Source organism: Mustela erminea, chromosome 15, assembly GCF_009829155.1.
Source record: "Mustela erminea isolate mMusErm1 chromosome 15, mMusErm1.Pri, whole genome shotgun sequence".
Classification (NCBI taxonomy): Eukaryota; Metazoa; Chordata; class Mammalia; order Carnivora; family Mustelidae; genus Mustela; species Mustela erminea.
Genome location: NC_045628.1, coordinates 76063286 through 76081090, shown reverse-complemented (window position 1 = coordinate 76081090; position 17805 = coordinate 76063286). Strand labels below are relative to the sequence as shown.

The 17805-nt window shown below is 37.5% G+C and overlaps 1 long non-coding RNA gene across 1 annotated transcript; it reads right to left on the bottom strand.

The window, feature by feature from the left end:
* Positions 1-2515: 2515 nt before the first annotated feature.
* LOC116573967 lies at positions 2516-17343 on the bottom strand. The gene is made up of 3 exons (XR_004279080.1): positions 17239-17343; positions 6710-6714; positions 2516-2528 (listed from the first exon to the last, which is right to left on the bottom strand). It is a non-coding gene; the product is annotated as an uncharacterized LOC116573967 (long non-coding RNA).
* Positions 17344-17805: the final 462 nt, after the last annotated feature.

The window sequence follows — 17805 nt, the reverse complement described above, 5'->3', positions numbered from 1 at the left end:
TTATAACCCACGAACAAAAGTAAGCACTGACAAATACATTCTGGTGGTCCTCAGATAAAAAGATATCAATACATTTGTCGAAGAGCATAGAATGTACAACACAAAGAGTGAACCTTAATGTAAAGTCTGAACTTAAGTTAAGAGTAGTATATAGAGGAGCACCTGGCTGGCTCAGTCAGCTGTGTATGCGACCCTGATCGTGGGCTCGTGAGTTTGAACCCCACATTGGGTGTAGAGATTATTTAGATAAATAAATAAGTAACTTTAAAAATGTAGCAATAATTGATCAATATTGGCTCATCAATTGTAACAAAAGTACCCCATTAATATAAGTCATTAATAACAGGGAGATTAGAGGTATGGTGGTCAAGGGTATACGGAAACTCTATACTTTTTGCTCAATTTCTCTATAAACCTGAAACTGCTCAAAACAACAAAAGTCTCGTTTTAAAAAAGGGGTCACCATAACATGCTTACGTATGTGTTCTTTCTAGTTCATTGTACAAATGAAAAGACAAAATTTATCAGTCTTTTATACAACTCTTAGACCTCCAGGAATATGTCTGTGTGTGCCAGGTTCCCCACCATGGTTTAAGAAATGCTGAAATCAGGGGTTCGAGAATGGAATGAGGCATTCTGAAAAGTTGTGAGAGCTTTTTCCTCAACGTGTCCCAGAAAATATCTTGAGGGTCATCTTTCAGAGATGTCCTTCTGGGGATTTTTGCTTTTGGAGGGAGGTCGGAACATGTGATCTCCAATTCCAAGATTATATAATTCCAGTTTTTATGAAGATTTCACCCTGAATTAATTTGCTTTGGGTCCTACTTTTCACGGACTGCAGTGGCCTGATGCCAGAACCACAATGTGTTTAAACTTGTAACTTTCTACATCTTTTTTTGAATTCCCACAACTCTGTCCAAACAGTGACAATTTCATTTAGGCCAACCAATTGTCAATTTTTTCGTCCTGGGAAAGAGTAACTAATAAATCCCACTTCATTCCAGGGAGCACAGATAGCATTCCTTCCCGATGGCCTATCACATTCCATTCTGAGCCAAGTACCATAGTTAACAGTTCCATTTTCACATCTTTGGGCAGTCTGTTTTCTAACCGTTCTCTTGGGCAAACCCTAGAAAACCTTTCTATTTCACTATTCCCCATGGAAAATATTTCTTTCCAGGAACCCGAGGCTAAGGAGACAATCTGTAAAAGGACTTGTAATTGTGAACTTTAAAAACAAAACAAAACAACACTTTCTATACTTTATTGAATTCACATGTGTACATCTTTGCTTCGTTTTAGCAAATGACACTGGTGTATTAGGTGTTGTAATATCATTGGCATTAGTATGTAAAATCCTTGTGCAAAATGTCAGTTGGGTCTAAAATACTGAATTGCTTTAGCTGGGGTAGAATTCCTAAATTGGGGTCGAGTTGTTTTCCATTTGGAAGTAAGGAAGCTGGGTCCTATTCATACACATGGGTACTTAAGGGAGGAGGAGACAGCCGTGTGTTCTGATTCCAGTCTGTCTCCTGCTCTCTCCTGGGCTTCTCTTCTCTCCTATCCCATTACATCAGAGTTCTCACACTTTTGTCTTGGGACTTCCAGAAATGAAGGCTGGCTAAGAGGCATGGCTTTTCAACTCCACCTACTGTCTGTTCCAAGAACTGCATTAGGTTTTTCCTTGTTTTTAAGATTTATTTACGAGAGAGAGAGAGAGAGAGAGAGAGAGAGAGAGAGAGAGAGGATCCCAGGTCCCTGAGATCATGACCTGAGCTGGAATCAAGTATGGGGTGCTCCACTTCCTGAGCCATCCAGGTACAGCTCCAAAAACTGCATTCCTATTTTAGACATCCCAGTCCCAAATCCAAGAGGAGAGATGGCTCTCCCAATGGCAGAAGGGGGAAATGTACTGCTATAGAGAGAAAGGATAAAATAAAAGAGCAAGTGAAATTTCACAGATTCTTGGACGCAGTTGGTTAAGTGTCTGCCTTTGGCTTGAGTCATGATCCCAGGATCCTGGGATAGAGTCCCACCAGCATCAGGCTCCTTGCTCAGCAGGGTGCCTGCTTCTCCTTCTGCCTGTCACTTCCCCTGCTTGTGTTCTTGCTCTCTAATAAATAAATAAAATGTTAAAAAAAAAAAAAAAGAAAGAAAGAAAAGAAAATTCACAGTTTCTGGAGAATAATCCTGAAAAATAAGGCACAGAGGGAAACCTGGTTCTCCTTGATATTTCCAAAAGGGAAGACTTATTTATACAACATTACAACCAAACTCCAAAATATTGAAGACTGATGTCGTTTTCCATGTAGTAATATGATCGACTAATTATTCTCAAGTTGAATTAATATCAGTCGTTTGATAAAATTTCTTTTCAGAGATATAAATATATTTCTTTTTATAATTGTTATCCTAGTGTGTTCTCTGTTTGACGGCTATTACAGAGTTAGAATCAATGCATTTTTGAACACGGTTAACAGCCTAGAAAGAGACAAAACATGACTCCCTGGGCGCCTGGGTGGCTCAGTCTGTTAGGCGTCTGCTTTTGGCTGAGGTCATGTTCCCAAGGTCTGGGGATCAGAGAGCTGTGTAGGGCTCCCTGCTCAGAGGGGAGCCTGCATCTCCCTTTCCCTCTGCTCCTCACCTACCCCTCCAAATCCCCACCCATCCAAGTGCTCTCTCTCTCACTCTCTCTCTTTCAAATAAATAAAACCTTAAAAAAAAAAAAAAAAGAGCCTCCCTGATGTGTTGAAATTCTGCCTTTTTTTTTTCTTTCACTTCAGTGGTAATTTTTTTTTTTTTTAATACTTTCACCAGTTTCAGGAAAGGGTGGGTTGGAGTCAGGGGCTTCCTGAAACTTTTCAGAACAAGAATTCTAATGAAGCAGCGTGTTTAGAGGGGCCCCCTGAGAATCATGTTTTGGAACACACAGACCCCACGTGGTATTATCTTTGTCACATTTTGCAGTTTTGTGTGAAATTTATTTTTAATCCTTAACAAAGCCTGCCCATGTTTATCTTAAGTTATGAAAAAAGTGTAACAGTTTAAAACAAAACTTTTTAAAAATAATTAAATATACAATGAATGCTGAAACATAAAAGTCAGACAAAATGTTACCTTAACAAGAAAGAGCTTCCTAGGAATCAAAGGACTGTTGTTTGTTTTATTTGCTAAAGACAAATAACAAGTACTTTCACTTTAAGGGATTCTGATGGGTAAGGAAGGAGGGGAGGAAAGGCTTGTATTCCCCACCCCCACCAAGACAAAGGTTTCCTGCCCCCCATATTTACAGTGTTGAATATTTATTGACACTAAAATAGGTACACTGGGTGTTTAGAGTGGGATTTTGAGATTTGATGGAAGACAGAACATGGATCAAGCCAATGGCTTTCTTGAGCATGCTTTCAATCATATTTAAAATTATGGGGGAGAGAGTGACAATACCTTGGGCTTGCCTTATTTTGTGTATGGGAAGTCAGTAATCAGTGCAGGGGGGTGGGGAACTAAATTGAATGGGTTGCTGTCTCATTGTATGTAAATGTTTCTAAATTCCATTCACTTTTCATGTTGAGCTGATTTCTGGGCGACCTTTGATAAAGAAGGGAAGATATGGGCTTTTCAAGAAAGAAAACCTTTTTACTCTAAGTACCCACAGATTTGGGGTTCTTTAAGTCTGATTAGTTAAGTCAGTTATGGGCTAACATGTCAGAATAGGACAAGGTAGAAATAAATTCTCAGTTGAGTTTGTGATGGCTTATAAAACAGGAGTCTGAAGAGTGGTGGTCCCTTTCTTTATGGGACCATTGTAATCAGCCAAAGCACTTTTGGATAGTGCAATATCTGGTCCTCCCCCATCTACAGCTATCTTAGGGGCCCTATCAAGTGCTACAAAAATGCTGTTCAAGGAGAAACAATGATTCTTTTTCTTTATCCTGTATGCGTTGCCGGCAAACAGCTTCAAAATACATTTGCTAATTTTTATGAAAGCTCTCAACAAGTATTTATTTTGTGTGTGGCTACACGGTGATTTCTCTGTTTTTATGAAAGTGTTGCTGAATTTTCCACCCAGTTAGCATAGTAAAATGGCTAAGAGCTTGAACTCTAGATTCTGACACAGGGATTCTGTCACTCACTTGGCAAGATCTGGGCAAGTCAATGGCAAGTCACCAAATTTGCTAATTTGCAAAATGGCAAGTAGTAATAGTATTTAACCTCAAAAGTTGTTGTGGGGATTGAACACAGGTAACGAAACAAGCTCAGCACAGGACCTGGCAGTAAGTGGCAACTCTTCTTATGATAAGTAAGGACATATGTCCAAGACCTTAAATCAGTTACAAAGAACCGAATAGATGTTAGGCAGTAGTTGAGGGAAGTCTAATACTACCTCTCCCTTGACTTCGGTTCTTTTCTGTGATAATATCATGGAATGGTATTGAAGTTCTTAGCAGAATGCTCATCTGTAGGCAGTCTACAGGCTCCTGTTGTGAGGAGTATGGTCACAAAGCAAGGAGAGTGACCCTGATAAACATAGACATGACAGAAGTCATGCTGAAAAGGGTTTTGTTGAACCAGTCATTTTTAAAATCTCTACATGGGACTGGATTTAATTGCGATGTGTGTGATAAATGATATACCATGACTTCAGGAAATCTTACAGAAAACAAACAGCAAAAAAACCTCTCATGGTTGGGAGGACAGTAATGCAAATATTCCAAACACCAGGTACTCCCTAAATCGTGGCTTTGGAATGCATTGAATCAGCAAATTTACTTTGTTTTGCTAAGTGTACGTTAATGGGAGGCAGTAGGGCAGAGTGGTGAAATGAGGCAACTCCACTGCTATCACTATTTTACATATTATTTCACAATATTGTTATCAATAATTGCTTGTGATTGTTGGCTGACATTTTATAATTATATACCCATTAGAAGGACTAGAATGGCACTTCATATGTATTAGAGATAATAAAAGGAAGTTTAAAAGTATCAAAGATATGATAGGGGATGAGTTTTATAAGGAAGGATTTGGGAAATAAGACTATTTTGAGTAGACTAATTCTGTTATTTCAGGTGTCTAAGAGAGTTGTTCTGGTTTGCAGAAAGACTTGAGTTTGGATTATATCTATTCAATATATTTACGTCCACATTTTTTAATAAATAAAGATTAATAATAAAAATATTTATTTATTTATTTATTTGAGAGAGAGAGAAAGAGAGAGTGAGAGCATGAGCAGGGGGAAGGGCTGAGGAAGAGGGAGAAGCAGATTCCCCCTTGAGCCCAGAACCCAACCTCCAGGCTCAATCCCAGGACCCTGAGATCATGACCTGAGCTGAAGTCAGATGCATAACCAACTGAGCCATCCGGGCCCCTCTCATATATGTTTTTATTTACTTTTCAATCGACTGAATAAGTGAGTTTTAAAAACCCTTTACTACACCCACAGCATGATTAACATTAGTATTGGGACTGAGTCTACAATGTTTTTCCCAATGTCAATTTCATATCTGGTTTCAGTTCTGGATGTGAGGAAGTTTAGACCTGATGATGGCTGATTCTGAATGAATATAGGCTCTGCTATAAGATGGTCCCATAATACCTCTATTGGAAGTTTCTTTATAGCAACATCCTGATCTGCAAAATTGATAGTGAGAAGACCGTTGTAGTTGCAATCCCATAACTCTGCTACCAAAATAGATTTTCAGGTTCTTTTAATATGAGTGTTATCTAGATAAAACTATATCTGGTCCTCTTTGACAAGTTACATGATTCAGTGCTTTGTTTCTATAAACTAAAGTTAGAAACTCAGAGTGACTCACTTTTCTTTTTTGTACGCATCTCAGTGTACAAGGAAATCGGACTGCTTCTGGTGTTGCTTTCTTTAAAAGAAAAAAAAAAAGATCTGCTCCTTCTCAAGTATCCTTTTTAGGTCAGCAATTTTGAAGTGCAAGACTTATTGGCATCCTAGCGGAAAGGGCTGATGCTCTCCTTTATCACGACTCTGTGAGTGGAGCTCTTCCATAGCTGGAGAAAGGAAAACATTTGTTGTACTAATACTGAATGTGCTTCCTGTGTAAAATAACCTTTAACTCTGTGGAGATCCCCCATTTTAATGATCAGGGACATAGTGGAAAGAGAAGGAAATCCAAACTCCCCACTGCAGCCATTCTCCTCACCGGCAGGTCAAGCTGCAATCTTCCTCATGACAGAAATGGCTGCTGGGGGAATGTTCAACGAGCCTCCTGCTTCTCCTATTTTAAGATATGATGGCTTTAATTGTTTAAAAATGTGTGTGACCTTTTGACCCCATGAGGAGGCTGGACTACATCAATCAAGGATCATGAAGTACATGGACCAGTGGAATCCTCTTACTTGCACGTTCGTCATGGGGATTGTAGGAACCTGGTCAATGGTAGAATCAGCTTTTATTTTTATTTTTTATTTTTTTAAAAAGATTTTATTTATTTATTTATTTGACAGAGAGAGATCACAGTAGACAGAGAGGCAGGCAGAGAGAGAGAGAGGGAAGCAGGCTCCCTGCTGAGCAGGGAGCCCGATGCAGGACTCGATCCCAGGACCCTGAGATCATGACCTGAGCTGAAGGCAGCGGCTTAACCCACTGAGCCACCCAGGTGCCCCTAGAATCAGCTTTTAAAGCCCAGGCAAGACTGCATGTTTCTCTAGTTCCATGTGTCTGTTATAGTAACACTACTGAGTCTTCACTGACTGCCCTGGCCCTTGGAACATTTCTGTTTATGCAGAAACTTAAAGTTGGATTTCCTACACCGAACGAGGGGGAAAATCCAGCAGTGAAACAAACTTCTCAAGTATATTTTGGCTTTAGAAACCCCCTGCAGTAGCCCAGCTCCTTAATTTCTTATGTCTACGTATTAGGGAAAGAAGGAGGTTAATATGAGTTCAGGGTTTCCCTGGCATGCTGGCACTATATGTCCCACTGCAGGACACAATCACATTCTGTCCCCACAGACTCACCTCGAGAACTGCATTTGGTATTCCCAGAATGCAGTTAGCATTGGATGACCATGAGGGTTTCCCACAGGTCGACCAGAGGCATGTCTGCCTCTGAGCTCACTTGCAGATTGGTCCTTCTTAGAAAGATATGACTACTTTCAAAAAGATGTTGGAGCTGACTGGGGGAGAGAAGAAAAAGAATAATGAGGACTGATTATTTTAATCTCCTTCCCATTTTGTATTTTCTTTCTCTCTCTCCTTCTATCCCACTCTCCCCTTCTCTTCCCACTTACATCTACAACCCCCTCAAGCCAGATCATCCAGTTCATCTTGATTTTCATCTGTTTTGTCTCCTTCTCCCTAAATGAACGATTAGTCTCTGAGTACAGATCAAGCTTAATGACACAAGGGTTGTGTATTTCACATCACAAGCCTGTGTTGCTGGGTCCTAATATGACAGCAAAGTCTGCCATGGTTATGGTGTAGTGGAAAGAACACTACCTCGATCTCAGAAAGTGTTTGATAACTTAGTTTTTGTTTGACATTTGATATTTGCTGATGGGTTGAACAATGGTTAAGAATCATGAGAGCCAGGCTCTGTCAGCATTCTGCTACTAATTTGATGTATAACCTTTGACAGTCTCCCATCCTCTCTGGGTTTACAATTTCCTGGCTTTCTAAAAAGGAATTGTACTTTCATGATTCTTGAAATGGGCCATCCAGACAGAGGAGTTAAGGATTGTATCAGAGGATGTACATAGCCAGAGAGAAATACCTTTCCAGAGTTATCAATTTCACTTCAGGGTAAAACCCAAAAGTTTTGTTTTCTATTTTTACATGAAACCAAAGATGTATTAGATACTCCTGAAATGTCAAGTGTGCCCAAATTTCACACTGGCCACCAACAGTTTTGGGTCTTGACCACAGATTACTTCTTATTCATATTCAGTTTCTTCTGCTTTTAAAAGTTCTTCAGTGGAGAGCTCCGAGAAGTCCTTTCAGGTGGTAGGTGCTCTCCCTTTAACTCCTGTTTCTTTTCCTGATCTTAAAGTGTTATCTCCTTGAAAGTTCTCCCCTGGGCCCTAGGCTTAAACTACCACTTACATGCAGATCTCTCTCTCTCTCTCATTTAGATATCTCTCCTGGGCTCTAAAAGCCTGTATATCCAGGTGTCTACTTGGGATTTCCTTCTGGGTATCTCAAACCCAACATGTCTAATGAGGGACTCATGAATTTCCCCCCAAACCTGGTACCTTTCCAATGTTCCATATCTGAGTAAATGCTACTGCTACATCCATTAAGTTGTAGAAGTTGGTAACTTGTGTCATTCTTGACATCTGCTGCTGCCTTATTTCCTACAACCACTCAAATTTGTAATTATTGACTTCTAAATAGCTCTCAAATACACCTTCCCTTCATCTTCAAGCTACTCTCTCACCCTTTGTTTTAGCGTCATAACTCCACATCCTATTGTGCCCTCTCTATGTGTGAGACCCTGCATTTTCCTGCCTGTACCCACCTGTAACTGCTTCACATCTGCTCTAGCCACACTGGCCTTCTCTTATTTCCTCTTACGTCTTTTCTCACAGTACCTGCCTATGTCTATTTTCACTTTCTCCTTGCTTCACTCAGCGAACTTCTACTCATCAGACCCAGGAAGGCTTTTCTGACCTTGCTGACTAGTTCAAATATCCTTTATTAGAACCACTTATTTCTCTTTTGTGGCACTTGCTGAAGCCACATGTTTTGGTTTATTTGATTATTTGATTCATAGGGGCTTCCCTCCAAGGCTGAAATTCCATGAGGACCAGAATCATATCTGGCAGGCATTATGACTCCATAATTTTTAAAAAATATTTTACGTATTTATCTGACAGAGAGATAGAGAGCACAAGTAGGCAGAGCAGCAGGCAGAGGTAGAGGGAGAAGCAGGCTGTCCATTGAGCAGGAAGCCCAATGTGGGACTCGATCTCAGGACCCTGGGATCATGACCTGAGCCAAAGGCAGCTGCTTAACCAAGTGAGCCACCCAGGCGCCCCCTGCCAGTAGTTACTTTAACAGTAGACACTTTAATAAATAAATATTTGGTGAATTAATGAAATAGTTATTCACTGGCAAAAGAATGGGAAGTATGGATAAATACCACCAATAACAACAAGTTAATACACATGGAAGAATTTTGGGATTCTAAACTATTCAATTATTAAATTCTGTTTGGAGTAGTTAGTTGGGATGTTATCTTTCAAACATCAAGTGATGATTATTTGAAATATAATGTGCAGATTTATAAAGACAAAAGGCAAAAAAGTATTTGGAGTTAAGCACTTAGATCTTTTAACAGAATTTCCAATTTTTTAAAGGTTTTATTTATTTATTTGTCAGAGAGAGAGAAAGTGTGCGTACAAGCAGGGGGAGCATCAGGCAGAGGGAGAAGCACCCTCCTCACTGAGCAAGAAGGCCGATGCGAGACTCAATCCCAGGACTCTGGAATCATGGCCTGAGCCAAAGGCAGACGCTTAGCAGACTGAGCCACCCAGGCAACCCAGAATTTCCAATCTTTTAAAGGTTGCTATACCAGGGCATTCAAACAAAAGAGCAGTTTTTATACATACCCATAAACCAGACTCTTCATTTATTTTAACTAATAAAATTATTTTCCTGCACTTGCATGACTTTTGTTCTAACGAGACAAATATATTTTCAGTGTTCCCCACTTAAAACAAATCTCCTTAAGAATGGCATGATATGGAAATAACAACAGCAGAAATAACTTTAAAATGATCCTCCTTTTACTTGTAAGACCTAAGACTTCTGTTTAAATGACAACATGAGTCACAACACTAAGTTTAAAAAGTAATCTCAATATACACAGATTTCCAAATAAATTTTCAATGGAAGGAGAAACCCTACAAGCTGTTTTTAATACATGATTAATCTTTTCTTACTAGTCATTAATTTAGGCATACATATGCATAGAAACAAAACAGATTTCTTCAAGTACATGATACAAAATGATCAGTGATTATTTGAAAATCATTATTGAGTACTTACTCTGTTAACAATGTTCTGTTGCATTTCACAGGAAAAATAAATCATTATGTTTTAAGATTATTTTTGGGCCACAGATTATCAGACTAAAGAGTAGACATTAAGCAAAAAAGACAATTATTTTTCTCCTCTAGCATGAAGTCTAGAGGTAGGCAATCTGTGTTCAGTGCGGTTATCAAGGACATGGGTTCCATTTCTCCATGATTGTTTTTGTCATTTCATGAACTCACAATTGCATTTAAAGCAGGTGGTGGTGTAGGGGGTTAAGGATAGGCAAGGGTAAAACATGACCATTTTAGAGTGGACCTCCTATTTTATCATGAAATTTACCATGTGCCCCAAAAATTCAAGGCAGGAGAAATAAAAAGGCATTCCCACCAGGACACATTGTGGACAAATGCAGATAAAAAGAAAATCTTAAAGCAGTCAGGGAGAAAAATATAGATTACCCACAAGGGAAAAATAGACTTATGGTATACTTATCAACAGCAACAATGGATGCCAGAAGGCAGTGGAACAATATTTTCAAAATGCAGAGAGAAAATAATTGACAGGCTAGCTTTCTATAGCCATTGAAACTATCTTCTATGAAGGCAAAATAAAAACATTTTCCAACAAACACAAAATGAAAGTTTATTATCACTCAGTAGAGGAATTTCTGCAGGATATACTCCAGGATGAAGAAAACTCATCCCAGAAAGAAGGTCTCAGATCCAAAGCAGATAGCAAAGAAAATAATAAACACATGGGTATATCTAGACAATCAGTTCAGTAAACAACAACAGTAATGTCTTAATTATAAGGTTAAAAAAATTATACACAACTAAAATGCTAGTAAAAACAGCATGTAAATTGGGAGGAGATAATCAGGAATAAGTCATTCAAAGCTCTGTACTTGGTCAGGAGGGTAAAACACTAATTTCAAAACTTATTAAATTACACACTTTACTAGTTACATACTTTATTAAATTACACATATACATATGTATGTTAAAATTATAGAACACTTTGTAAAATATTAAGAAACAAAGGTATAAGTTCCAAACTAATAAAGGGGAAAATAGATTAAGAAAAAAGCCAAAACACAAAACAACACCCCCCCCAAAAGCCAAGAAAATGAAAAAAGAATATAGGGAAGGCAGAATAATAGAATTCATAAAATAAAACAGTAGAAATGAAATTCATATAATTAAAATAATAATAAAGGTAAGTGAGCCAAACTTTTTATCAGATTAATAGAAAGCAAAATCTTGCTACATGTGGTTTACATGAGACACCGTAAAACAAGTTCACAGAAAAGTTACAAGTAAAAGTAAACAACGTTGGGTGCCTGGGTGGCTCAGTGGGTTAAGCCGCTGCCTCCGGCTCAGGTCATGATCTCAGGGTCCTGGGATCGAGTCCCTCATCGGGCTCTCTGCTCGGCAGGAAGCCTGCTTCCCTCTCTCTATCTCTGCCTGCCTCTCCGTCTACTTGTGATTTCTCTCTGTCAAATAAATAAATAAAATCTTAAAAAAAAAAAAAGTAAACAACATTATGGGGTGCCTGGGTGGCTCAGTGGGTTAAAGCCTCTGCCTTCGGCTCAGGTCATGGTCCCAGGGTCCTGGGATCGAGCCCCGCATCGGACTCTCTGCTCAGCGGGGAACCTGCTTCCTCCTCTCTCTCTCTCTGCCTGCTTCTCTGCCTACTTGTGATCTCGGTCTGTCAAATAAATAAATAAAATCTTTAAAAAAAAATAAAAGTAAACAACATTACTAACGATAGAGGTTTGTTACCTACTAAGGATGTCAAATTCTTTAGAAAAATGTAAGCAATTCTAAACTCACATACTTCTAATAAGATAGCTTCAAAAAACTTTAAGTAAAAGAGTACAAAACAAGAAAAAGAAATTGACAAATACACTATGATGGAGGTAAACATTAATAAATCTTTGCCAGAAATTGACAAGATAAAAATATCTGCATTAATAGGGATGATTTGACCATTACAATAAACAAACCAGATCTAATAAACGTATATAGATGTCTATATCCAATAAACTGGAGTTTACACTTTCTGTTCCCAGGAACAGTTATAAAAATTGACTAGGTACTAGCTTATAAAGTAAGTCTCAACAAGGCCAAAAAAAATCACTATCATGTAGAATACATTCTCTGACCACAATGAAATTAATAACAAAAAATAATCCCCCAATTTTGGAAATATAAAAGTATAATTCTAAATTGTTCATGGGTCAAAAAAAAAAAAGCAAAATGAAATAAGAAAATTAGAACCAACAATAGCAATTCTATAGGAAAGCCTGTGAGAAACAGCTAAAGTGGTAGATGGAGGAAGTGATAGCCTTATAATACTTATAGTAATAAAAAAGGAAAAGTTGAAAAAAAAAATAAAAATAAAAATAAAAATATATGTTTATAAAAAATAAAAAAATAAAATTAAAAAAAAGGAAAAGTTGAGATTACAAAAAGAATAAAAAACAGAATAAAGGAAATAATAAGAGCAAAAATTAATGAAATTAAATATTCAATAGAAAGGATCAATAATGAAAATGTGTATTCATTGAAAAGAAATGAATAAAATTGACAAACCCTTAGCAAACTGATGAAGAAAGAGAGAGAACAGATACAAGTTTAAGAATGGAAAAGGGGGGCACCTGGGTGGCTCAGTGGGTTAAAGCCTCTGCCTTCAGCTCAGGTCATGATCCCAGGGTCCTGGGATCGAGCCCCACATCTGGTTCTCTGCTCTGCGGGGAGCCTGCCTCCTCCTCTCTCTCTGACTACCTCTCTGCCGATCCAATAAATAAATAAAATCTCTAAAAAAGAAAGAATGGAAAAGAAAATCGCAAATACAATAGCAATTATACAGGTAAAATATTACAAGCAATTTTAAAAATAAATTTAAAAACAAGTAAATTTAAAGCAAAGTTCTGAAAATACAAATTTACAAAGCTGACTTAAGAAATTTAAAATTATAGGGGCTCCTGGGTGGTTCAGCTATTAAGCACCTGCCTTCAGCTGAGGTCATGATCAGGTCATGATCCCATGATCCCAGGTCCCCAGATCCCATGCCCTCATTGGGCTCCCTGCTCAGCGGGAAGCCTGCTTCTCCCTCTCCCACTCCCTCTGCTTGTGTTCCCTCTCTTGCTGTGTCTCTCTCTGTCAAAAAAAAAAAAAAAATATATATATATATATATATATATATATAAAGAAATTTGAAGTTGTAAACAAGTCTTATATTTAGTTTGTATGTAGTCATACAGCTATACTGTTTGGTTAGGGCCAGGGTCAGTTCTGATTATTAGTGTGACCATTATAATAGATTTTTCAATAATTTGGTTATCCCCCAAACTATAACCATTAACAAAAATTTTCCCACAAAGAAAACACCAGATCCATGCAGTTTTATAAGCAAGTTTACCAAGATTCAAGAAAGAGATCATTCTAATCTTCAATTTTTTAGGGCATACAAAAGGATGAGCATCCATCCCCTAACTGACTTTATGAGGCTAGTATAACTATATACACAAAACCAGACAAGAAAAAATTCACAATCCAATCTCACTCTTCATCATGGATGCAAAAATCTTTAACAAAATATAAGTAAATGTATCAAGTGATACACACACACACACACACACACACACACACACACAAAGATAATGACCAATTGAGTCTACTCCAGGAGTAGATGATTGTTGTACTATTAGAGTTTTATTAATGCAATTTACCCTATTAAAAGATTAAAAGAGAAATATCATACAGTCATTTCAAAAGAGATAGAAAAACATTTTTAAAAAATTTCACAAGCCATTTATAATAAAAACAAACAAAAAACTTGTAGCCAAAAAGGAATAGAAAAGAAAATCCTTAGCTTACCTAATAAAAGGTATCTGCAAAAACTCCAGCAAGTATACTACTCCACAGTAAAAAAGTTAAAAGCATTTCCTTTCAAAATAAAGCCAAAGACAAGGAGATAAACTATTATCATTCCCAATTCCTCTATCCTGGAGTTTTAGCCATTGCAGAGCATCAAGAAAAATAGCAAAGGGGTATAAGAATTGGAGAGAAAGAGACTAAATTGTCATTAGTTACAAATTAAATAACTATGTAAAAAACTCAAAGAATCTACCACAAATTATAATAGAAAAATTTATCAAGATAAAGCTATAGGATCAATAAATGAAAGTTATAAAGGATACCTGTTACAATAGCACAAAATGTGTATTAATAAATCTAACAAAAATATTTAAGAAAGTTCATGTAGAGTATTATATTTACTGAATCAAGAAAAAGGCAGACCCACTATCACTATTGTTTATTCAAAATTATTTTGGAGGTTATAGCAAGTGCAGTGAGATAAGGAAGGGAAATAATATTAATTTGGTAAAGAAGAAATTAAATATCTTTTTGTTGCTAATGTAATTACATATTTATAACTCCCAAGATATGCTTTCAAAAAGGGCCTACTAGAATTAACAAGATAATTGAGTAATGTAGCTAGAAACAAGATAAATATAATAGAGATATACATATACAAATATGCATACAAATGTGTGTGTGTGCATTGTTCTCTCTATGGTAGAAGCTCTCTTGATTCACGTCTGCACAAATGTGTGATTTACACAAGTTCTCAGTTTCATTTGTAGAACTTGCAGACTATCACCTATGGCAGGAAAAACGCCCTCACCTTGTGAGATAAACATGTATTCCACTTCACTAGTTGAGCCGTATGCTTACTAATACCCAGTTGTGTATTCTCCTAAATTTTTTTTAGGACAGGTGTACTACTATTAAAACTAAGTAATTTAAATAAATATTACTGAATCCAACAAACAATAATGTGAAAAGAATGAATTGTTTTTATGAAAACTAAGTTGTCTGCTTTAGAAAGATTCAAGGGGTGCCTGGGTGGCACAGTCACCTAAGCATCCAACTCGGTTTTGGCTCAGGTCCTGATCTCAGGGTCTTGAGTTCAAGTCCCACATCAGGTGTTGCACTTAGCATGGAGTCTGCTTAGTATTCTCTTTCCCTCTCCCTCTCCCTCTCCTGCCCTACCTTGTACTCTCTAATAAATAAATATTTAAAAAAAAACTTTAGAAAGGGCCAATAAAGGCAAGTTACAAACAATGCTGTTGTTTTGGGTGTGAAATTATAAAACAGGAGGGAGAAGTTGTAATATTCTGTATTTACATTTTACTCCAAGTATAGTTCTTGACCCATGGTAGAGAAATCTAAACTGCAAATTGTATAGGATGCATTATATTTTTTAAAAAAAGATTTTATTTATTTATTTGAGAGAGAGAGAGAACACAAGCAGGGAGGGGCAGAAGGAGAGGAAGAAGCCAACTTCTTGCTGGGCAGGGGGCCCAACTTGGCACTTGATCATGAACTGGGCCCAAAGCAGATGCTTACCAAACTGAGCTACCCAGGCATCCAATATAGGATGCATTATGAATGTGGTTTATGCAAGAAAAATATCATGGTATTTGAAAGCAGTGGACCCTTACTTAAACAAAGGACTTTGTCCTATATAACAATATGCATAAATGTGTGTGTGTATATACATATATATATATGATATATGTTAAAATGTTTAAAATCCATATGCTTTATTTGTCAGGATAGGTTAGGTTATGCTGAAGTAAAACCAAAACCAAAACCAAAACAAAACCCAACCCCCCCCCAAACCCTTAAATCTCAGTGATTTAGAAACAACAAAGGCCCTTCATCTGGATAGCACCCGGGACAACTATCTTCTACATTACGACCCAGCATTCTTGCTACTTTGGTCTTTTGGTACTTCCATACCAACACAAACTTCCATAACTACCAAGACAAGGAAGATATTTGAAGAATCATGCTCCAGCTCCTTAATGTTCCCATGCAGAAATGAAAAATATCACCTCAGCTCACATTTTCATTGTCCAGGATTAGTCACACAGCTCTATCTAATTTTAAGAGATAAGAAAGGGTAATCTTTTTACATACTTAGAAGTAGAGAGGAGATGATTATTGAACAGTGATGTCTATCACACAATTATTTTCTAGGATTTCTCAATCTTGCTAACTTAAAAACTAAACACTGTGATGGTCTGTATTACTGATCAAAAATATTCGCTGTCCTCCCTTCTGGAATATTATTTCCATCCCACTGGCATTGTGACTTGAAGGGGCCTCTCCTGTAAAAGGATTCTGGGTCTCTGACATTTCAATATCAGATATGAGCATATATATGTCTTGCTTTGGCTCATGAATGTGAGGGTAGGGGATGTGGCACACTTCTTTGTAGAAGCTTTAAGAGCCAGGAGATGCTGTACCTTGACTTCCTTCCCTCTACTACAAGGTTGCAACGTGCTGAGCAGTTACTCCATTAGCCTGGGTCCCAGAGTGAAGATGGTGTGAAGTCAAACTGCTGTCAGCTTGTGATGGACATGCAATTTGAGGAGACTGTCATCACAAGCCACTGAGACCTTCAGGTTGCCACTGCAGCATAATTTACCCTAACGCAACTAATATGCCCACCATCCTTATGGCACCCCTAAGAATGCTGATAGGAGTAGCCAGACAGAAATAAAAATGGAAAGACATATATTCCATTTGTTACAGTGGTAAAAGTACAGAATATTTAAGGCTTAATTTGACAAGGCAGGTTTAAGACATATGAAGAAAATTATAAAATATTGTTGAAGGATAGATAGCTTGTGAATGTTCCCCAAATCGATGTATTAAATTTTACGTAATCCCAATCATAATCCTAATGGTTTCTTTTTAATTTGGTAAAAGCATTTTAAAGTTCATGTGGAATAACAGAATTGACCTATGATGTTGCTGCCAAGATTAAATGGGCTAAAATATGTAAAGTGCTTAGGACAGTATTTGGCACAGACGGGCATAATAAGTGTAAGCTACTTTTGTTGTTTGGAAAACTCTTTAGATCATTAGCATGGAGAATCTCAAAATGTCTCTTAGTGTAAATAGGGTTTTAATATAGCCTCTGGAGGAAAATAAAGTCAGACTCCTCTCTTAATCCATATTGAAAAATAAATTCCATATGAATTAAAAACAAAGTTTGAAAAATAGTATTTTACAATAAAATTCGAGAATAAATTCGCACACTAGGAGTTAGGGAAGTATTTTCAACTGGAAGTTAGCCAGGAAGTTGTAAAGGACAAGAAACATTTATTAAAAAATGTATGGGGCACCTGGGTAGCATAGGCTATTAAACATCTGACTCTTGGTTTTGGCTCATGTCCTGATCTCAATGTCACAGGATTGAGCCCTCATTGTGCTCCAAGCTCAGCAGGGAGTCTGCTTGAGATTCTCTCTCTTCCTCTCTCTTGGCCCCTCCCACTCATGCTTGCACACATACCCTCTCTCTCACAAATAAATAAATTAATCTTAAAAAAAAAAAGTATAGCTGGAATATACCAAACTGAAAGAAAAATACTATAGCAGATTATGAAAAATATTTGAGATGCATAAGACAAAGGTTAACATTTATAGTATATGAGCACCTACAAATTTACAGGAGAAAGATGAAAATTTATAGGAGGAAAATTTATAGGAGGAAGATTTTCCATAGAAAACTGAGCAAAGGGGGGCGCCTGGGTGGCTCAGTGGGTTAAAGCCTCTGCCTTTGGCTCAGGTCATGATCCCAGAGTCCTGGGATCAAGCCCCGCATCGGGCTCTCTGCTCAGCGGGGAGCCTGCTTCTTCTTCTCTCTCTCTCTGCCTGCCTCTCTGTCTACTTGTAATCTCTGCCTGTCAAATAAATAAATAAAATCTTCAAAAAA